The 6,284-nt window shown below is 48.6% G+C and overlaps 1 long non-coding RNA gene across 1 annotated transcript; it reads right to left on the reverse strand.

Annotated features, from left to right (window-relative positions):
* Window positions 1-481: 481 nt before the first annotated feature.
* Window positions 482-4,959, reverse strand: LOC311516335. Its single transcript, XR_014710383.1, has 2 exons — window positions 4,499-4,959; window positions 482-2,662 (listed from the first exon to the last, which is right to left on the reverse strand). It is a non-coding gene; the product is annotated as an uncharacterized lncRNA (long non-coding RNA).
* Between the last annotated feature and the right edge of the window lie 1,325 nt (window positions 4,960-6,284).

A 6,284-nucleotide genomic window follows, 5' to 3' on the forward strand; every position in this document is an offset into this window, starting at 1 on the left:
TCCTTGGATAGAGCAATGTGTGCATTGCTTCTAGGAAACAGTCAGGGTGTGCCCCGCCTGCTTCCAGGTGGAATAGCTAGACATTAACCCTTCATCTCCCCTTTTTTTGTTTATTGAAGTTGGCCATCTCATGGTAGCCGCCAATTTGTTTTGTCATGCTATTTAACTCCCAGACAGACAAGGACATAACCTGGGGAGCTTTCCAGGGCAAAATTTTACAAAGTCTTAACAAGGAAGGAATACATTGTACACAGCAACAACAAAAAATAAGCCCAATGATTACAAACACAAAATAACCAAAAGCTTAACATCTGCAATATAATCATCTAAAAGGGGTACACTTCTTTTACTACAATTGTAACCAGCAAAAGGCAATATAAGTATCATTCTACTAAGACAGCAAAGGGTGCCATCACTTAAATTTGCAGGAATATAATTAAAGGTGCATGAACCACAAGTAAAAACCCATCCTGATGGTAGGATGATATGGCCATAATTATATGAAACATTAACAGCATGGGAACAATTTAAAAGGGATTGAGAAATTTTTTGACAGCCCAATGGCACCTTTGTACTAGTGCAGTTAACTACACGCGCACAGGTGACATTGTGAGCCCCGGCCGGGTACGGTGTGTGTGAAGGATATAGCCGTGCGAGGCAGAATATAGTTGGCCGGGCCCCAATTAGCCATGCTAGAGTACTGGGAGGAAAGATTAGCATAAGCAGAGAACAGTGTCTTATTCTCCATCTCCTCAGGGTGATGACATACTGGAATAAGGCATGTACCTAACAAATCTCCGGCTGCTACAAAATTAGATAAACAAAAGTGGGTAACATTGCTATTGAAGCCAATCTTTCCCATATGTTATATGTCATTCGGGCTTGTAACGGGGGAGGCGCTTCCGAGCCAACCCCTACAAGAAATAGCAGGCACAAAAGGTACACAATCATCACAGAATTAGCAGTGATTTGGGCGAGAATCGCCACAAACAAAGTCTTAGGAGTTTCTGGCTGCTGATCTGCTGCCAGTTTTCGTTGAGCCGTGGCGACCAATGCTTTTACTGCTCCCCATGTCACGGGCTGGCTTGGGACGCTACGCGTCCTCCGTTTCCATCCCGCCGTTGTCGACTCGGGGGGCAACGCAGTCTCCTCCAAGGTCAGCTGAAACTCTGGTATGGGATTCGACAGCCCCTGGTGCCATGCCATGTTGTTTAAGTGCTGGTCGCATGCACCGGGCTGGAACCCACAACGGTCCTGCAGGGAGAGACACAGCAGCATATCCCCGACCCCAAGTGATTAGAGGTGCTGGGCCCAGCCACTGTGGATCGGGCAGCTGACGGTAAAAGACACGCGGTCTTTCCAGTACCTCAGATTTGTGAAAATGCCGATCCGCAGGGGTCTGCAGATCTGCATTCAGTGTTAAATTATTTAAAGTAAACAAGAGGATATACATTTGTTGTTGAATGTCTCCTAAGGTTCGGAGATGCAGCTCCCCTTGTTTTAATTGTTTATCTAGCAAGGTTTTGAGTGTGCGATTGGTACGTTCAACAATGGCTTGGCCCGTGAAATTATAAGGGATTCCGTGTTTAAGACGGACGTCCCAGCGGGCACAAAAGGTGGAGAGGGCTGCAGAGCAGTAGGCTGGGGCATTATCTATTTTAATTTGGCAAGGGTGACCCATAACAGAAAAGCAGGCCAGCAAATGGTGAATAACTTTGTTAGTGGCTTCCCCACGTTGTGGGGTTGCCCAAAGGAAGCCTGAATAAGTATCAACGGAAACATGTAAAAATGAATAGGGGCGGAATTGTGGTACATGAGTAACATCCATTTGCCACAGCTGATTTGCTGCGATACCTCGGGGGTTAACGGCATAAGAAAAAGTAGGAGCAGCAGCAGCACAGTGGGGGCAGGAACGAACAATGGAACGTGCATGATCAGCAGGAATGTGAAACTGCCGGGCCAAAACAGAGGCAGACTGATGAAAAAAGGCATGGCTTTCAATGGGGTCAGAAAAAAGGGAATTTACCTGACCACGCAACGCGCGATCGGCGCGTGCATTGCCCTCAGTGAGTGGCCCAGGCAGAGGGGTATGACTGCGAATATGAGCAACAAAGTAAGGGAAATGACGAGTGGCAAGAAGATGCTGTAAAGACAAAAACAGGTGAAGGAGGTCTGCATCAACCTGAGGGGTAATGAGGGCAAGGGGTAAATGATCAATTACCTGACAAACATAATGGGTATCCACAATTAAATCAAAGGGACAATCAGCAAAAGATTGAAAGGCCAAAATAACAGCAGCTAATTCTGAACGCTGTGCCGAACGCTGAGGCAGTGTAAAACGAGAATGCCAACGAGGGGGGTCACCCAACTGATAAGTGACTACACCTCGGTGGGGAGAGCCATCAGATGTTAATATCGAGGGTGGTGTCTAACTTTGTAAGTAAATCACGGCCCCAAATATTGAGGTGGACAGGGAGCACAAAAGGGCGGATTGTAGCAAGGGCACGGCCTCCTGGTTTAGAGACCGTGACCCAAGACAAACTTTGGCGCCCGGGTTTGCTACCCCCAATCCCCCACAACTCTTTAGAAGGAACCGTAGGCCAACTAACCGGCCACTCCAGATCACGAATCACTGTAACATCAGCTCCAGTGTCCACCAGCCCTGTAAAAGGAACATCATTTAAGAGAAGTGTTAACTGAGGTTTCGAGGGGCAGACTGACATTGTCAGAGCAACAAGTGGAGAAGACGCGCTGTGAGACGGCGAGTGAGACAACGTAGATCCAAAGCCTCCTCCGCCCCGAGTTCGATCCTCGGCAGCTGGCACCTGATAGGGGACTAAAATCAATTGTGCAATTGACCGTCCACGCGGGAGCGACTGTGGAAGATGAGCCCACACCTGAACCTTAATAATGCCAGTATAATCAGCATCAATGACCCCTGGAATGACAAAAAAGCCCTGTTTCCCAGCATGTGAGCGAGGGAGAACAAGACCTACAAAGCCGGCAGGGAGAGGTCCCATCACCTGTGTAGGTATGGCACAGACCTCCCCTGGCAGCTGAAAGTCAGTGTCCTCCTGCATGATCAAATCAAGCCCTGCACTTCCAGCAGTCGCTGCCCTCATAGAGTCTACGGATTCCAAGGCAGAGGAGCGATTGCCTGAGTAGGAAACACCCCCGTTTGGCCCTGGGTTCGGGGGGGGCCCGTCGTGCGGTTTCCTGACCTGCTACGACACTGATTAGCCCAGTGATAACCTTTCCCACACTTGGGGCACTTCTTTGAGGGTCGGGCTGGTGCCTTAGATGAGCGGCACTCCCGCTGAAAATGACCCTCCTTTCCACAGCGGTAACAGCGCTTCCCCTCCTTCCCAGTTTTTCTGAGGGCGGCAGCCAGAACTCCAGCCTTGTGGGCTTGCCTGAATCCGGGACCTTCTTGAAAGCATGCTGGGCACAGGTGGAAATAATGGGGAAGACGGCCTGAGGGAGTTGAGACTGCATCTCAATAGTAGCAAACTGGCCCTCCCCTGCCAAATGCTCATAAATGATACCTTGCTCTCTATATACCTGGGCTTGGCGTTCTGCCATCTGCCGATACTCACTAAGCCAAATAACATACTGACTGGGTGACAACATCATGCGCAGCAGCGTTTTCCAATCCTCAGGGATTAGGGAGTACCCAGCACCCATCCCTTCAATGAGACCACGCACAAAGGTGCTAGTCAGGCCAAATTCACGAATTGCTTTCTTTACCTCTCTAACCACCGAGTATGGCAGAGTGGTCCAGGTGCCCACGGGGTTGCCCTGGTCATCATTCTGCCAGGTCACCGGGCAAACGGAGACCAGATCAGCCAGCTCCTCTGCTGTAAGATCTGATCGAGCTTTCGCTGCGTGAACCATTTGTTGCACCAGCGAAAGCTTCTGAGCAGATGCAGATGACTCTCCGGGTGGCCCCATGGGGGGAGGGTGATCACACACCGGCTCCGGTGGGGAAGGCCAGGGAGGCGGTGGTAATAGAGGCACTGGGGGCGAAGCAGGGGGAGGGATGGCTGCAGGAGCGGACGGGGGTGGCAGGATCGGCAGCTCCTCTGTTGGTGCTGGAGAGGGCCTTTCCAATGCGACACGCTGTGTCGCATCGCCAGGAGGGGGGATGGCTGCAGGGGCGGACGGGGGCGGCGAGAGCACCAGCCTCGCGAGGGAGGGTCTGTCTGAGGCGACACGCTGTACCACGTCGCGGCAGAGGTGCCAGGCATGTAAAGCCTGCACGGGTGCCCGAGGCTCTTTGTGCAATGTCTGGCCCAATCGCTCCCAGTCCGCTAGCTTAAGGCTTCCAGCTTCAGGATACCACAGGCACTTGGCACGCACCTCCTGTAGCAGGAGAGTGAGTTCTCGAGCCGGGCAGTCATGCTGAGCCTTACGCAGCAAATACTGCAGCTCATTGCAGTGTTGCACTTGCAAAGCAGAGAGGGAGCTTCCCATACTTACCACAATGAAAAATACTCACCGGGATCCACGAAGCGGATGAGTGACGCGTCTGAAACCCTTGCCGGGCGAGGTGAGTGCTGAGGGCCCCACGTTTGGGCGCCAGTTGTTGCGGTTCAGTGATGAGACAGAACACAGCTTTATGCAAGCAAACAGGCTGGTCAGCGGAGATGGGCTGTTCTGCCCCCCGCCTTCCACCTTCTCCTTTTATTATATTTCTCCCCCTAAGCATTACACACTGCTACACAAAGGAATGTATGACGTTGATTCATATGCTTAGTTACCATCCTCTATCTACTACAATCCTGGTTCTCAGGCCTTGAGCCCAGGCTAAAGAAACCTCCCACAGTTGCTGTCCAAACAATCAAGTTCTCAGGGTTCATATCTAGCCCTTGTCCTTGGATAGAGCAATGTGTGCATTGCTTCTAGGAAACAGTCAGGGTGTGCCCCGCCTGCTTCCAGGTGGAATAGCTAGACATTAACCCTTCACTACAGTGTGAACCTGATAAACTGTGGAAGAGCCTCCAAACCTGCCCTGAAAGTTAAGTGTAAAGTGACCACTCTCCTTACAATGTGTATGATAATCAAGGTGGGCCATTTCCAGCACAAATCCAGGGTTTAACAAGAACGTCTGAGGAGGGGGGGGGGAGTAGGAAAAAACAAGGGGAAATAGGTTACCTTGCATAATGACTTAGCCACTCCCAGTCTCTATTCAAGCCTAAGTTAATTGTATCCAATTTGCAAATGAATTCCAATTCAACAGTTTCTCGCTGGAGTCTGGATTTGAAGTTTTTTTGTTGTAATATCACAACTTTCATGGCTGTAATCGCGTGACCAGAGAGATTGAAGTGTTCTCCGACTGGTTTATGAATGTTATAATTCTTGACATCTGATTTGTGTCCATTTATTCTTTTACGTAGAGACTGTCCAGTTTGACCAATATACAAACTTCAAATCCAGACTCCAGCGAGAAATTGTTGAATTGGAATTCATTTGCAAATTTGATACCCTTAACTTAGGCTTGAATAGAGACTGGGAATGGCTAAGTCATTATGCAAGGTAACCTATTTCCCCTTGTTTTCCTACCCCGCCCCCCTTCCTCAGACGTTCTTGTTAAACCCTGGATTTGTGCTGGAAATGGCCCACCTTAATTATCATACACATTGTAAGGAGAGTGGTCACTTTAGATAAGCTATTACCAGCAGGAGAGTGGGTTTGTGTGTGTGCTGGTGGTGGTGTGGGGGGGTTGAGAAAACCTGGATTTGTGCTGGAAATGGCCCAACTTGATTATCATACACATTGTAAGGAGAGTGATCACTTTAGAGAAGCTATTACCAGCAGGAGAGTGGGGTGGGAGGAGGTATTTTTTCATGCTTTGTGTGTGTATATAAAAAGATCTTCTACACTTTCCACAGTATGCATCCAATATAGTTTTGACAGTGTATCATAACTTATCTTTGGTTCATCCTTTCTTAACATGGGTTATTTGCAAGCTGTTCACTTTGACTATTTGCTATGCAAGTGGTGTGTTTAGTCACATAAAACCAAATTCTACCCCCTGACTGTAGAGATCAGGCAATTCTAAAGAGAAAACAATAATAGCATATTTCTATTACAAGTGTTTAAATGAATAATAATAATCATTCATTCAAAGATTCAGGATTTAAAGTCTCTTGTGAACAGAAGATGGTTGTGCAAACACTGATAAAAAAATTACAGACGCACTATATAGAGAACCAAAGTTGGCGCTGATCTGTGAAAATACTCAGGAATCAGTTCTTATATGCACACAAAAGCAGAACTACCCA

Source organism: Lepidochelys olivacea, assembly GCF_965140295.1.
Source record: "Lepidochelys olivacea isolate rLepOli2 genome assembly, chromosome: 2".
Classification (NCBI taxonomy): domain Eukaryota; kingdom Metazoa; phylum Chordata; order Testudines; family Cheloniidae; genus Lepidochelys; species Lepidochelys olivacea.